Source organism: Mobula birostris, chromosome 11 (genome assembly GCF_030028105.1).
Source record: "Mobula birostris isolate sMobBir1 chromosome 11, sMobBir1.hap1, whole genome shotgun sequence".
NCBI classification, from domain to species: Eukaryota; Metazoa; Chordata; class Chondrichthyes; order Myliobatiformes; family Myliobatidae; genus Mobula; species Mobula birostris.
In genome coordinates this window covers 47781292-47797438 of record NC_092380.1, presented here as the reverse complement: position 1 = coordinate 47797438, position 16147 = coordinate 47781292, and the positions used below count along the sequence as shown (strand labels likewise).

Genomic DNA, 16147 nt, shown 5'->3' with positions numbered 1-16147 from the left:
TGAGTATGCTCTCAATGGTACAGCAGTAAAAGTCCGTCAGTATCCTGGGACAGAGGTGAGCTTTCCTGATGCTCCACAGGAAATAAAGGCGCTGTTGCGCCTTTTTGATCAGAATGAAGGAGTTCAGGGACCAGGTGAGATCCTTGGAAATGTGGACACCAAGGAATTTGAAGCTTGATACACGCTTCACTGCAGCTCCGTTGATGTAGATGGGGACATGAGTGTGGCTCCTAGCATGCCTGAAGTCCACAATGATCTCCTTGGTCTTCTGGGTGTTAAGGGCCAGATTGTTGTCGGCACACCACGCAGCCAGATACTGAACCTCGTCCCTGTAGGCTGTCTCATCGTCCCCTCTGATCAGGCCAACCACCATGGTGTCGTCTGCGAACTTGATTATGGAGTTAGAACCATGTACAGGAACGCAGTCATAGGTGAAAAGGGAGTACAGAAGAGGGCTCAGCACACAGCCTTGAGGCACACCGGTGTTCAGGGTGAGAGTGGAGGAGGAGAGGTTGTCTAACTTAACTGATTGGGGTCTGTTAGTCAGAAAGTCCAAGGTCCAATTGCAGAGGGATGAGCTGATACCAAGTTGGCGAAGTTTGGCGATTAGCTTGGAGGGGATCACAGTATTGAATGCCGAACTAAAGTCAATGAACAGCATTCTGACGTAAGGGTTGGGGCTGTCCAGGAGGGTCAGGACAGAGTGAAGTGCCGTGGAGATGGCGTCCTCTGTTGACCTGTTGGTGCGATAGGCAAATTGATGGGGGTCCAGGGTAGTGGGCAGTTAGGATTTCAGATGTGATAGAACCAGTTGAAAAGAACAGTTGAAGTTGTTGTATCAATGGAAACAGCAGACAGGCACAACTGAGTTGCAGTCAGGAATGAAAGTGAGCATGAATAAAATTGTAGCATCTCGACTGAGGCCAACCTGACCAAACACATTCTGTTACTGTTGTGGCAGCAGTTCACCTACACCAGACCAATGCAGATTTAAAGGCGAAACTTGCAGAAAATGGAACAAAGTAGGAGACAAACTGTGAAGTTATCATAACTAGAGAGAAGGTTCCTGGGAAACTGAAAGGTCTGAAGTCACCTGTACAACCTAGAGTTCTGAAAGAGGTGGCTGAAAGGATTGTGGAGGCATTGGAAATGATCTTTCAAGAATCACTAGATTCTTGAAGACAGGAAAATTGCAAATGTCACTCCACCGTTCATGAAGGGAGAAATGCAGAAAAAAGGGAACCATAGGCCGGTTAGTCTGACCTCAGTAGTTGGGAAGGATTATTAAGGATGAGGTCTCAGGGTACTGGAGTCACATGATAAAAAAGGTCATAGTCAGCATGGTTTCCTCAAGGGAAAATCTTGTCTGACAAATCTGTTGGAATTCTTTGAAGAAATAACAAGCCGGATAGACAAAGGAGAATCGGTTGAGTTGTGTATTTGGACTCTCAGAAGGCCTTTGACAAGGTGCCGCACATGAGGCTGCTTAACAAGCTACGAGCCCGTGGTATCACAGGAAAGATTCTAGCATGGATAAAGCAGTGGCTGATTGGCAGAGGGCAAAGAGTGGGAATAAAGGGAATCTTTTCTGTCTGGATGCTGGTGACTAGTGGTGTTGCACAGGGGTCTGTGTTGGCACTGATTCTTTTTACGTTATATGTCAATGATTTGGATGATGAAATTGATGGCTTTGTTGCAAAGTTTGCAGATGATATGAAGACAGGTGGAGTGCCAGGTAGTTTTGAGGAAGTAGAGAGGCTACAGAAGGACTTGGACAGATTAGGAGAATGGGCAAAGAAATGGCAGATGGAATACACTGTTGGGAAAAAATTGGTAGAAGAAATGAAAGGTTTGACTATTTTCTAAATTGAGAGACAATGCAAAAAACGGAGGTGCAAAAGGACTTGGGAGTCCTTGTGCAGGATACCATAAAGTTTAATTTGTAGATTGAGTCTGTGGTGAGGAAGGCAAATGCAATGTTAGCATTCATTTCAAGAGGAGTAGAATATAAAAGCAAGGATGTAATGTTGAAACCTTATAAAGCACTGGTGAGGCCTGTATTCACTAGAATTCAGAAGAATCAGGTGTTTCCTCATTGAAACCTATCAAATGGTGAAAAGCCTTGATAGAGTGGATGTGGAGAGGATATTTCCTATGGTGGGAGAGTCTAAGACCAGAGGACACAGACTCAGAATAAAGAGGCTTCCTTTTAGAATGGAGATAAGGAGGAATTTCTTTTGCCACAGGCAGCTGTGGAGGTCAAGTCTTCATGTATATTTAAGGCAGAGGTAATGAAGTGACTGGTGGGATGGATTACACGGAAGCTGAAAGAGTTCTTTCTGGGGTTGGGTGAAGCCCATGGACAAAGCCACTTATCCCAGTGGTCCAGAAGAATGGGTACATCAGCTTCTGTGGTGATATTGGGGTTACCATCAGCCCAGTGCTGAGGGTGAATTAAAACCCTCAGCCCAGAATAAAGGAGATCTTCATAAGGCTTTCTGAAGAAAAACACTGGGACTTGGCTGAGGTCTGCTTACCGATGGGAATGGAGGAGGACTCCAGGGAGTTTCTCATCATGGGCACTAACAAAGGGCTTTAGTGGGCAATTGCACCTGCACACTGGTGGAGGGCTATGGACCAGGTGCTGTGGGGCTGCCTAGGCCCCCAGTGTTGCCTGGATGGCATCATTGTTACCAGTGAGGACGACAAGGAGCATCTTCAAAATCTCGGGACAGTGTTACAAAAAGATTAGAAGCTTCTGGAGAACTGTTTCAGTCATTCCTGAAAATGACTGGAACAAGACATATTACACCTGCACTGTACCACCCAGCTACAAATGACCTGGCGGAAAGGTTTTTCCCAAGTTTAAAGAATGCCCTGTGAGCAATGTCAGCAGACCACGCTACACTAACACTGAATCAGAAGGTCACCAGTTTCTTCCTCGCATATCACAATGTGGCACACTCCGCAACCGGCATCTCACTCGCTGTGCTGTTCCTGGGTCAGCCCTTGCCTTCATGCTTGGATCTCCTCAGACCCAATCTCAGAAGGATTATGCCGGGCAAACAGCTGAGACAAACTTAGAGCTCCTCAAACAAGGAGGTTTGATGTTTCACTCCTGGACAAGCAGTCCTGGTGAGGAACTACAGAGGTGATCAAAGAGGATACTCTGAAGTATTAAGGACTAAACTGAACCGCTCTCCTCCACAGTGCAGATTGTGTCTGATGTCATATGGAGGTGACATATCGATCAGTAGAGGAGAGCAGAGTCAATTGTCAGAGATGAAAGGTGGCTACCATTGTCAGAACCACTCCCTGCAGTCTGAGTCAGCTTCTACAACCACCATAGATGAGGCCCCAGGACCAGAGGGTGAGATTGTTTCACAGCCACACATGTCACCTGCCAAGCAGAGTGTGATCCCCCTTCATTAGGAAGTACGTTATCCCACAAGAGTAAGAAATCCTCCACAGCGATTAAGTCTTTAAGCTTGAACAGGACAATTTAACATTCACTCTGCTGTGGATGTCTGTATATAGTAGCTGTATTATGTAATATACAGTGTATATAGTTGAGATGCATTTTCTATTGAGTTGGAGTTTATAGCTAAGCAGGCAGGATTGTGTATTTAATACTTCAGTAATATTTGAGTGATATTGTGGATATGTTGTTGATTAAGCATTTTTTATTTGTTTAATGCTGCATTAATGATTCATTACGGATAATATGTAAAAATATGTGATTGTATATATCATCATGCTACCACATGATACGTGCATGCCTCACGTAAAGTAAAACACAAGGGTAGAGCCACATTTCGGGCTCCCATGCCTTCCTTTGAATTAATTTAAAGTTTTGAAGTTACAAAACATAAGCCCAATCACAGTAGGTCTCAGGATGCAGAGTTGAGCAGTTTCCTTACTGGAACATTACTTCAGTGTTGAGTATGGACGTTCCAAGCGCAGCATTACTATGAACGCTTTGTTACTATGGGAACTAATGTTTGAAGTGAAGCATGTTAAATACGGTCAAAGAAGATTTCCCAGTAACCATGCCTGAAATTGCAGTCAAGGTCCAGTGTTGAAAAGGGTCTATGTATGGATGCTGAAACAGTGGACAGAATTTGACTAGTGTCCAGATGAGGAACTGAATCTATTGCAAAGACTTCGCAATAAATTGCCACATTAACACTTCTTCTGCTCGGACCAAACAGTAGGATGAGTACTCTCCATCTTTTACATCAGATGCAGTGGCCAAGAAGTCAATTGGTGTTCTGGATAAGGAGCTTTTACGGGACTGTTTGTCCTTCAGCATGAAGTGATATCTCCTCTTACACAGAACAACTCCATGAGGCAAACACCTACAGTGCCCTCAGAGAGGAGAAGATTGAGGTCACACTTGAGCCTTGTTCAAATGGGTTTGCTTTTTATACCTGAACAGAAGCCAAGAGTCAAAGAAATGTCACTGACTCTAAACATAGTCACAAGTCGAGCTGATACAAGGGAGTCAGGGACCATGGCAGTAGTTTGCAGATCATGCGGATGCATGGTTAAAGGTGGTGATGAAATCAGAGGTGTTGCCGTGGATCTACTGATGGTCACCCTCTCAATGGTAAATTTGGGTTCAGTGCAGACTTCGGAAGTAGCAAATGGAAGCAAGCCTGACAGGGAAACAGAATCACATCACAGTTCAACTCCAGAATCAGGCAGTCCAAAACCTGACACAACTCTAAAACCTATATGGAGATCAAGAAACTAGACTCAACATCAGTTATAATGACATGAAATGTGCATAACAATGTATACCTTGCTGCTGAATGTGTAAAGGGCTAAATCAGCCTTCGTTCAACACAAAACACCAGCTCGTCCGATGCCTCCACTGATGCTACTTGACCGGTTGAGTTCCTCCAGCAGTTTACTTTTTTTAGTGTATCTTTAATTACAGACCCTCTGTTCTCTGTTTATGTCTGCATTTTCATTCTACGATCCCAATTGGTCAGAAAACCTCAAGGTTTACCAAAAACAAGGCAGTAAGAGCTTGAAGTTTCAGGTACAGTAAATGGAATTTAAGTGGTTTGTCTAATAATAAATAATCACTTCTCCTTTGTTCATACACATGCATTTGTGAAGCTTTTTATAATTATGTGATTGGGCCAGTAATTCTGAAAACCACACAAATGACATGTGCTCTGACTTCAAATGCCACCTTGCTAGCTGTGGATTTTACATTTAATTAACGCCCTTCGGTCTGACCGGAATGTGATTTCAAGCCTTTCAGTGTGGTGTCTCCTGTGTCCTCAGTTCAGGGGAAAGTAGCCATGGATGATAAGTACTGGCAGTACCAGTGCTAATCTCATCCAGTCAATCAAAAAGGTATTAAATAAATATGGAACAGAAAAGTTCTATTAATTATGGTGAATATGGAACAACCGGATTGTTTTAAAGCAGTGCCGTTAAGGAAAGTGAACATGCTCACTCATTTTGCCCATGCGGCTCCCGGACAATGGCAATTGGTAACTGGTTTATTGTTGTTATTGGGGAACGTGCAAGGAAGGAGTCATTAAAAAAGGTAGGGGACAGATGATTGAGTGGCGAGACTGTGATTGATTGAGGAGATGGCTGATGAGAGGCCATACAAAGGGAAGTAGACAGTGAAGATTTATTCATGAGAAACTTACCCTGAGAACTGCTAGGGAATTGAAAAGGGTAAGGTGCTGAGGGATTTATGGGTGAACATGCAGAGGATGTTAACATAAGGGGCAGCAGTTGCTGGAACCTAGAACGGCAAACAGTCTGCTGGAGGAACTTACCAGGTCGAGTAGCATTCGTGGGGTGGGGGAGGGTAAAGAAACTAGACATACTGGGTCAAAACTCTGCACCAGGACAAGGATGGGGATGGTGTTCCTTCTTGTGGGAGAATCTGGAAGTAACGGTCACTGTTTAAGGATAATATAAGGGAGAGATGAGGCAGAATTTCCTTTCTCAGAAGTTGGTGATACTTTGGAACTCTCCTCCTCATAGACAGTAGAAGCAGAATCTCTGAGTATTTTTAAGACAGAGGTGGACAGAATTTTGATAAGCAAAGAGGAGAAAGGTTATCAATGTTAGGCAAGGGTGAGGTCAAGATCTTATTGATCACACAGCAGTCCTCATTGAGGAGTTAGCAATGGAAAGGCTGAGCAGTTTCAAATTCCTTGGCAGCAACATTTCAGAGATTTGGAGAAGCATAGTCTGATTAGGGATAGTCAGCATGGCTTTGCAAGGTGTAGGTCATGCTTCACAAGGCTGATTGACCTTTTAGAAATTGATGAAGGTAGAGCAATGGATGTGGTGTACAGTGGCATGCAAAAGTTTGGGCATCCCTGGTCAAAATTTCTGTTACCGTGAATAGCTAAGTGAGTAAAAGATGACCTGATTTCCAAAAAGCATAAAGTTAAAGATGACACATTTCTTTAATATTTTAAGCAAGATTACTTTTTTTATTTCCATCTTTTACAGTTTCAAAATAACAAAACAGGAAAAGGGCCCGAAGCAAAAGTTTGGGCACCCTGCATGGTCAGTACTTAGTAACACCCCCTTTGGCAAGTATCACAGCTTGTAAACGTTTTCTGCAGCCAGCTAAGAGTCTTTCAATTCTTGTCTGGGGGATTTTTGCCCATTCTTCCTTGCAAAAGGCTTCTAGTTCTCTGAGATTCTTGGGCCGTCTTGCATGCACTGCTCTTTTGAGGTCTATCCACAGATTCTCGATGATGTTTAGGTCGGGGGACTGTGAGGTCCATGGCAAAACCTTCAGCTTGAGCCTCTAGAGGTAGTCCATTGTGGATTTTAAGGTGTGTTTAGGTTCATTATCCTGTTGTAGAAACCATTCTCTTTTCATCTTCAGCTTTTTTTTACAGATGGTGTGATGTTTGCTTTCAGAATTTGCTGGTATTTAATTGAATTCATTCTTCCTTCTACCAGTAAATGTTCCCTGTGCCACTAGCTGCAACACAAGCCCAAAGCATGATAGATCCACCCTCGTGCTTAACAGTTGGAGAGGGGTTCTTTTCATGAAATTCTGCACCCTTTTTTCTCCAAACATACCTTTGCTCATTGTGGCCAAAAAGTTCTATTTTAACTTCATCAGTTCACGTGACTTGTTTCCAAAATGCATCAGGCTTGTTTAGATGTTCCTTTGCAAACTTCTGACGCTGAATTTTGTGGTGAGGATGCAGGAAAGGTTTTCTTCTGATGACTCTTCCATGAAGGTCATATTTGTGTAGGTGTCGCTGTACAGTAGAAAAGTGCACCACCACTCCAGAGTTTGCTAATGTTCCTGAAGGTATTTTGCAGTCAAACAGGGGTTTTGATTTGCCTTTCTAGCAATCCTACGAGCAGTTCTCTCGGAAAGTTTTCTTGGTCTTCCAGACCTCAACTTGACCTCCACCATTCCTGTTAACCGCCATTTCTTAATTATATTATGAACTGAGGAAACAGCTACCTGAAAACGCTTTGCTATCTTCTTATAGCCTTCTCCTGCTTTGTGGGCATCATTTATTTTAATTTTCAGAGTGCTCGGCAGCTGCTTAGAGGAGTCCATGGCGGCTGATTGTTGGGACAAGGTTTGAGGAGTCAGGGTATTTATAAAGCTTTGAAATTTGCATCTCCTGGCCGTTCCTAACAATGACTGTGAACAAGCCACAGCCCTAACAAGCTAATTAAGGTCTGAGACCTTGGTAAAAATAATCTGAGAGCTCAAATCTCTTGGGGTGCCCAAACTTTTGCATGGTGCTCCTTTCCTTTTTTTCACTCTAAAATTGTACAAGACAAAAATAATACACCAATCTTGCTTAAAATGGTGAAAAGAATGTTTCATCTTTAACTTTACGGCTTTTGGAGATCAGTTCATCTTCTACTCACTTAACTATTTACAGTAACAGAAATTTTGGCGAGGGGTGCCCAAACTTCTGCATGCCATTGTATATGGATTTTAGTAATGTGTGCAACAATGTTCCCATTGGTTAACTCATTCATGGAATCCAAGGAAACTTGGCTGCGTGTATTCATAATCTGCTTGCCCACAGAAGGCAGAAAGTGTTTGTAAATGGATATGTTTTGCCTGGAAGTGCATGACTAGTGCTGTTCTACAGGAATCAGTTCTGGGACCCCTGTTCATGATTTTTATAAATGATTTGGATGAAGAAATGGCTGGGTGGAATAGTAAGTTTGCAGATGGCGTGGAGGCTTGTGGTGTTATTGATAGTGTAGAAGGCTGGCATAGGTTACAATGGGACATTGATAAGATGCTGACCTGAGATGAGAAGCGGCCGATGGAGTTCATTCTGGAAGAATCTGAGGAGAAGGTTGAACTTGAAGGCAGATACAGGGTTAATGGCAGGATTCTTAGCGGTGTGGAGGAACAGAAGGATCTTGGGGTCTCTCAAAGATGCCGCACAAATTGATAGGGTGGTTAAGAAGCTGTAAGGTGCATTGCCCCTCATTGGTCAGGATTTTGAGTTCTAGAGCTACAAGTTAATGTTGCATCTCTATAAATCTCCGGTTGGACTATACTTATAGTCCTGTGTTTATTTCTTTCACTTCACTATAGGAAGGATGTGGAAGCTTTAGAGAGGGCACAGAGGAGATTCTCCAAGATGCTGCTTGGACTAGCGAGCATGTCGTATGAGGAAAGTTTGAGTGAGCTAGGGTTTTTCCCTTTGGAGTGAAAGAGGATGAGAGGTGACTTGAAGAGGTGTATAAGATGATATGACACTTAGACAGAGTGGACAGCAGCACCTTTATTCCCAGGGTGTCAATGGCTGATATGAAAGGGCATAATTTTAGGAAGATTGGAGGGAAGTATAGGGGGCCGTCAGAGGCAGGGTTTTTACACAGAGAGTAGTAAGTGCATAGAGTGTACTGCCAGGGCAATGGAAGAGGCAGATACATTAGAGGCATTTAAGAGATTCTTAGATAGGTAGATGGACGAAGGGCAAATGGAAGGCTTTGTGGAAGGGAAGGGTTAGATTGATTTTAGAGTAGGATCAAAGGTCGACACAACGTCGAGGGTCTGTACTGTGCTGTACCGTTCTATGTTCCGTTTTCCATGCTGGACCAACACAGTCGATGCAATCACAAAGAAGTCACATCAGCAGCTCTACTTCATTAGGAGCCTGAGGAGATTTGGTACGTCACCAAAGACCCTTGCAAATTGCACAGGTGGAGAGCACTGTGAGTGGTGTGTCACAGTCCCTGTGGACTCTCCAACACACAGGAATGAAAGTGGGTGCAGAGGGCAGCGGTCTCAGCCAGCTCCAGCATTAAGGACATGCTCTCTTCTTGTACGAGAATCAGGGAAGAGATGCAGGAGCCTGGAAGCCCACACTCAACGCACCTTCCTCACCACCAGCAGATCCCTGAACAGTCCACGAAGCCATGAGTGCCACCTTGCTATTCCTCTTGTACACTATCTATTTATTCATCTATCTATCCATCTCTTTATTGCCCCTAATGTGCATGTTTATGTGATGGCGTTGGAACTGGTATCAGGGCATAAGGCAGACAGGATGAGAGTAGTCAGGCAGGGTAGGTGGTGGAAGGCAGGACCAGTGCAAAGTCTCCACTTAGAAATTTCGAGCTGGCACAGACCTGACCCTGATATGATGTCCGGAGTTTGAGCTTCATCCAGTGACAACTGTACCCTGATGTGATCAAGTGATTTGCCTCCAGACAGGACGTGCCCGACCCTAACCTGAAGCTGAGGCAACACCACAAGATGCTGGAGGAATTCAGCAGGTCAGGCAGCATCTATGGAAAGGAAGAAACAGTTGACGTTTCGGGCCGAGACCCTTCATCAGGACTGGAGAGAAAGGTGCGAAGTCAGTGTAAGAAGGTGGGGGGGGGTGGAGAGGAAGAAGTACAAGGTTGTGGGTGATAGGTGAAACCAGGAGAGGGGGAGGGGGGTGAAGTAAAGAGCTGGTAAGGTGATTGGTGAAAGAGATAAATCTCTCTGTATCTATCTCTGGAGACAGTCTATCCACCAATATCTTTTATAAACCTACTGATTTGCACAGCCACCTGGACTGTACTTCTTTCCACCTTGGCACTTGTAAAAATGCCACCCCTGCTCTCAGTTCCTCTGTCTCTGTCTTATCTGCTCTCAGGAGGAGGCTTTTCATTCCAGAACTAATGAGATGTCCTCCTGCTTCAAAGAAGCGGGCTTCCCTTCCTCCACCATCAACGCTGGCCTCACCCGCATCTCTTCCATTTCATGTACGTCTGCTGTCACCCCATCCTCCCGCTACAATGCCAGGGATAGGGTTCCTCTTGCGCTCACCTACTACCCCACTAACCTCTGGGTCCAGCACATAATTCTCTGTAACTTCCACAGGGATCCCACCACCAAGTACATCTTCCCCCACCCCACCCCCACTTTCCACTTTCTGCAGGGATCACTCCCTATGCGACTCCCTTGTCCATTCATCCCTCCCCACTGATCTCCCTCCTGGCACTTATCCTTGCAAGCAGAACAAATGTTACACCTGCCCTTGCTTCCTACCTCACTACCATTCAGGGTCCCAAATAGTCCTTGTAGGACCAATGAGGCTGTTGGGGTCATCTACCGTATCCGAAGCACCTGGTGTGGCCTCTTGTATATTGGCAAGACCCAACATAGATTGGGAGACCACTTTGCCGAACACCTACGCTCCGTCTGCCAGAAAAAGCGGGATCTCCTGGTAGCCACCCACTTCAATTCTACTTCCCACTCCAATTCCAACATGTCAATTCATGGCCTCCTCTACTGTCACAATGAGGCCACGCTCAGTCTGGAGGAGCAATATCTTATATTTTGTCTAGGTAGGTAACCTCCAACCTGATGGCATGAACATTGATTCCTCGATCTTCAGGTAATTGTCCCCCTCTTCACCATTCCCCATTCCTGTTTCTCTCTCTCAGCTTTTTCCTTACCTGCCCATCACCCCCTATCCTCCTCCTTCCCTTTCTTCCATGGCCTTCTACCCTCTCCTATCAGATTCCCCCTCCTCCAGCCCTTTATCTCTTTCACCAATCACCTTCCCAGCTTTTTACTTCAAGCCCCCTCCCATCTCTCGGTTTCACCTATCACCTACCACCTTGTACTCTGTCCTCCACTTTCCCCACTTTCTTACTCTGACTTCTCATCTTTTTTCCCGATCCTGATGAAGGGTCTCAGCCCGAAATGTCAACTGTTTGTTCCTTTCCATAGATGCTGCCTGAGCTGCTGAGTTTCGGCAGCATTTTGTGTGTGTGTTGCCTTGGATTTGCAGTGCCTGCAGATTTTCTGGTGTTTCTGAAGCTAAGGGGCTAGTCTCTATGCAGGAGACTTTTATCCCTGCTCTGATATTATGAAGCTTGTCTCCATCTAGCAGCAAAGTTTTACTAATCTAATTCAAGAGGTTGTACCTGGAGATTTTGGATCACCAAAGTCAGAGCTCAGTTGATTGTCACTTGCACAAGTACCTGTATGCACAGGTGCATGGAGAAACTTCCTTGCTGCAGCATCACATAGCATCAGATACATTTCATTCACAAAACATGAACTAAAGATTCAAGATTGTTTCATGCAACACACACAAAATGCTGGAGGAACTCAGCAGGTCAGGCAGCATCTATGGAAAAGAGTAAACAGTCGAGGTCATTTTCAGTACACAAGTGTAAAGGAGAACGAGATAATTGTTACTCCGGATCCGAACAGCACAAAAAAAACAATAAGATAGAGAACACAAAAACAGTATTAAAAACACAATAAATTTTTCTGATTCTTTACCATGCAGTGGCGTAGCTTGTTAGGATGCTCTCTACCGCACCCCTGCAGAATGACGTGAGGGTAGTTTAGCTCTCTTCAGCCTCCTCAGAAAGCAGAGGCATTGGTGAGCTTTCCTGATTGTGTAGACCGTGACAGGTTCCGTGTGATGTGCGCTCCCAGGAGTCTGGAGCTACTTGCAGTTTCTACTGCTGTGATGCTGATGTAAGCAGCTAAAAAATATTAATTTTGTTAACCAGAAAGAACACAATTAAAATAAGAAAAAGTCCATTGTAGTTCAAAATGGTCATAGTGTTTCTGTACAGACGTAGTGATTTGGGTTGTGCAGGTTGATTTCAAGGATCCAGTATCTGAAGGGAACTAGCTGTCCTTGAACCTGGTGGTGTCAGAAGGTGGCAAGGCCTGGGTGGTGGGAATCTTTTATGATAGATGTTGCTTTAAGGCAGTGCCTCATGTAGATGACTTCCAGTGGTGGGGAGTGACTTGTCAGTGATGCATTGGGCTGAGTTCACTACTCTCTGCAGCCCATTCGAGCTACCGCTCAAAGGGGTTCCCGAGATCATCTGGAGTGCCTGCCTAAACCTGGCCCTAATCTGTTGACCAAAGGTTGGTCTAGAGCATTCTCCTTTGTCATCTCCTTAACCTGAAACTGAGGTTATTCTCCAATGATCACAAGCTCCCCTTTCCTTTCAGACTAGCATTTTGGTAATTGTATTGTCTTCTTGAATACCTGCTAAAATGACCCAATGACAGTAATAAGTGAAAACCTATGTGTTTCCCTCAAAGCCATCTGAATAATAGCAGTAGCCTTGTCATTAGTTTTCTCCCCGGTACTATAGAGATGTGTTCGGCAGCTGTAGGAGGTGGCGATGAAATCACTTACTTAGCCCTAGGTTTCCATGGAGCTGGTATTTTCCCTTCTCTGTGCCTTCTCTAACTGTATTTGAAAGCACTATCCCATTTTCCTTCATTGTTCTGCTCAACAGTTTACTTTATACATATTCATAAACTTCCAACAATCTCACCTGAGAATTCAATGTCAGTTTCCACATGCAAGCTTTCCAAGTGCAATGTTATCCTGTCATCATTTGCTTCAGATTTGTGTTTAAATCTTTTAGAACTATCTGCTTTAACTCCGTAGTTTCTTCTAGTTCCGCAAACTATTCGCTCAAGCATCCCTGGAATAACTCTTCCTGTTTGGAGATCATAATTTCTGTTGTTGGAGCTTCATGCCATGGAATTGCCTTTGCCAACTTTTATATATCTGTCTCTCCTTGTTTAAGATGCTTTTTAACACCTTCCTATTTGACAAGGCTTTGGCTGTTTTGTCTTTAAACTTCCTTGTTTGGCTCACTGTCAAATTTTATTTTAAAATGTTTCTGTAAAATGCCTTCTATTTTCTGAGTAACACTACTCCCAGAATCGATCGTGACTAAATACTTCATTAACCACACTTTTTCTAGCAAACGATCATTGCAAGTAATAGTCTGTAGCTTCCTTTTGGGCTTAGCAGCAGTTCAATGTGGCAGAACCATCACCAAGAGCAAGGAAGACCTGAGGTTCGATCGATTTAAGCACCGTGCTGAATCACAGAGGTCGGTTCCAGGCTGAATTGTGGCAGTGGGGTCTCGGCCCCAGAGTGCTTTGAGGCGTGTGAACTTGATGTTTGGACATCGATTTAGGCACTGGGCCAGATTGAAAAGGTCAGGGTGACGGAGCCTGAGGCGATGGATGGGGCGGTTCAGATTGGTGCTCCATAACTTGGCTCGGTGTTGAACTATGGGACTCTCGGGACTTCAGTCCAGAACAGTATTTGTTTGCAGTTATTGTTTTCTCTGCACCTTGGGTATTTGATGGTCTGCTTTTTTAAAAATGGGTCCTTTTATCTTTTTATGGTTTTTTTGATGGTCATGATGGTTTTTATTCTCTGCACATTGGGTGTTCAACAGTTTTTGTTTTTTAGATGGGTTCTTTTGAGTTTCTTTGTTTCATGGCTGCCTGTTAAGAGATGAATCTCAAGGTTGTATAATGTACATTAATGTGCTTTGAAGCTCACTGCTGTCTGTGTGAAGTTGGCATATTCTCTGCGTGTGTGTTCTCCCTGGGGCATCCCAAAGTCATTTAGCTACATTAACTGGTTGCGGGCAACCGACACTTTCCTGTAGGTGACCAGGAAAAGAATCATTAGGGAGTGGAGTGGTGTGTAAGGGAGACAACATTTCAAACTACAGTGAAATAAGGAAGAGAGAATAAGACTGACGCTGGCATAAACCTGATGGGCAGAACAGCATCCTGCATTGTAAATTGGTGTGCCATATAACTAACGTGAGATGGAGAGTATATCAATAAGGGATAGATTATTAAGACCATGAACATCACAGAGTTAGGCCATTCAGCCCATTGTGCCTCTCTGCCATTCCATTATCTCTCTCAACTCCTTTCTTCTGCCTTCTCCCCATAACCTTTGACACCCTGACTAATCAAGAGACTATCAACCCCTCCTTTAAATATACTCAATGACTTGGCCTTCACAGCTGCTTTTGGCAATGAATTGCACAGATTCACTACCATCTGGCTAAAAAAATTCCAACTTATCTCTGTTCTAAATGGACACCTTCTGGCCTGACGCTATGCTACATGGTCCTTGACTCACCTGCTATAGGAATTTCCTCTCCACATTAACACTATCCAGACCTTCCAATATTTGGTAGGTTTCAATGGGGGGGGGGATCGTCGACTTAGGCCTAAGAGGCCAGCGTCAATGAAATAGCCGCTTATTCTTCTAAACTCCGGCAAGTACAGGCCCAGAGCCATCAAACACTCCTCATACGTTAGCCCCTTCATTCCTGGAACCATTCTTCTGAACCTCCTCGGGCCCTCTCCAATGCCAGCACATCTTTTCTTAGATAAAGGGCCCAAGCGGGAGGAGAAGATGGCGGTGCAACGCAGCGCACGCGGCCTCTCCGGTGAAGTGATATCGTATTTGTTAAATAGGTACTGTGCACAATTCTGATTTGATGGAGACAGCCATGAGAAGCACGGAGGAACATCTGGAGAAACTTCTGAAATGCCCGGTTCGCTGCCGCTGCTACTGTGCGATCGAGAATCTCCGGAGGGAAGGCCCCAAAATCCTCGGCTTTGCCTGCTGCTGGCAGCCGGGGCTGGGGTCGAAGCGCTCGGCAGAGATGATGCTCGATGTCGGAGGGCTGGTCAGAGGCTTGAAGTTTTCGGACGACTCAGTTGGACTGTAGTCGGGCATGGCAGAGAGAGTTTTCTTCCTTCTCCCGTCTGCGTGAGATGTGAACTTTGAACTTTTTTTACTGTGCCCATGGCCTGTTCTTCATCAAGTTATGGTATTGTTCCACTGTTGTAACTATATGTTATAATTATGTGGTTTTTGTTAGTTTTTCAGTCTTGGTCTGTCCTGTGTTTCTGTGATATCACACCGGAGGAATATTGTATCATTTCTTAATGCATGCATTACTAAATGACAATAAAAGAGGACTGCGTGTCCTCATAATCTAATCTAATCTAAAAACTAGTCACAATACTCAGTGTGGTCTGACCAAAGTCTTGTAAAGCCTTAGCATTACATCCTTGCACTTATATTCTAGTCCTGTTGCAATGAATATTAACATTGTATTTGCCTTCCCCACCACTGACTCAACCTACAAGTTAACCTTTAGGGAATACTGCAGAAGGACTCCCAAGTCGTTTTGCACCTCTGATGATTGAATTTTCTCCATTTAGAAAATAGTCTATGCCTTTATTCCTTCTACCAAAGTGCATGACCATACACTTGCATACACTACGTTCCATCTACTACCTCTTTGTCCATTTTCCCAATCTGTCCAAGTCCTTCTGCAGTTTCCCTGTTTCCTCAGCACTACTTGCCCTTGCACCTATCATTATATTGTCCACAAACTTGGCCAAGAACCATCAATCAGTCCTCCAAATCATTGACATATAATGTGAAAAGAAATGGTCTGAACACTGACCCCAGCAGAACACCATTAGTCACAGGTAGCCATCAAGAAAAGGCCATTTTTATTCCCACTCTTTGCCTCCTGCTAGTTAATAACAAGAACAGTCACTTCTTCCCCTGACACTATTGAATTTCTGGCATACTGCTGGTATCTTTTACAGTGAAGACTGATGCAAAATACTGATTCAGTTCATCTGCCATTTCTTTGCTCCCCATTATTACCTCTCCAGCATCATTCTCCAGTGGTCTGATCTCCACTCTCACCTCTCTTTTACTCTTTATGTATTTGAAAAAACATTTGTTATCCTCTTTTATATTACTGGCTAGCTTACCTTCATGTTTTCTCCCCTTATGGCCTTTTTAGTTGTCTTCTGTTGGTTTTT

The 16147-nt window shown here is 44.2% G+C and overlaps 1 protein-coding gene across 9 annotated transcripts in view; it reads left to right on the top strand.

The window, feature by feature from the left end:
* LOC140205059 (excitatory amino acid transporter 2-like) overlaps positions 1-16147 on the top strand; it is a 351029-nt gene that overhangs the window by 20726 nt on the left and 314156 nt on the right. For 3 of the 9 annotated variants that reach the window (XM_072272184.1, XM_072272189.1, XM_072272181.1), the window contains one exon: positions 9706-9847. The exons of the other annotated variants lie outside the window; for them this stretch is intronic. The gene's annotated coding sequence lies outside the window, so the exon portion shown is untranslated. The remainder of the gene's footprint in view (positions 1-9705; positions 9848-16147) is intronic. 9 annotated transcript variants of the gene reach the window in all.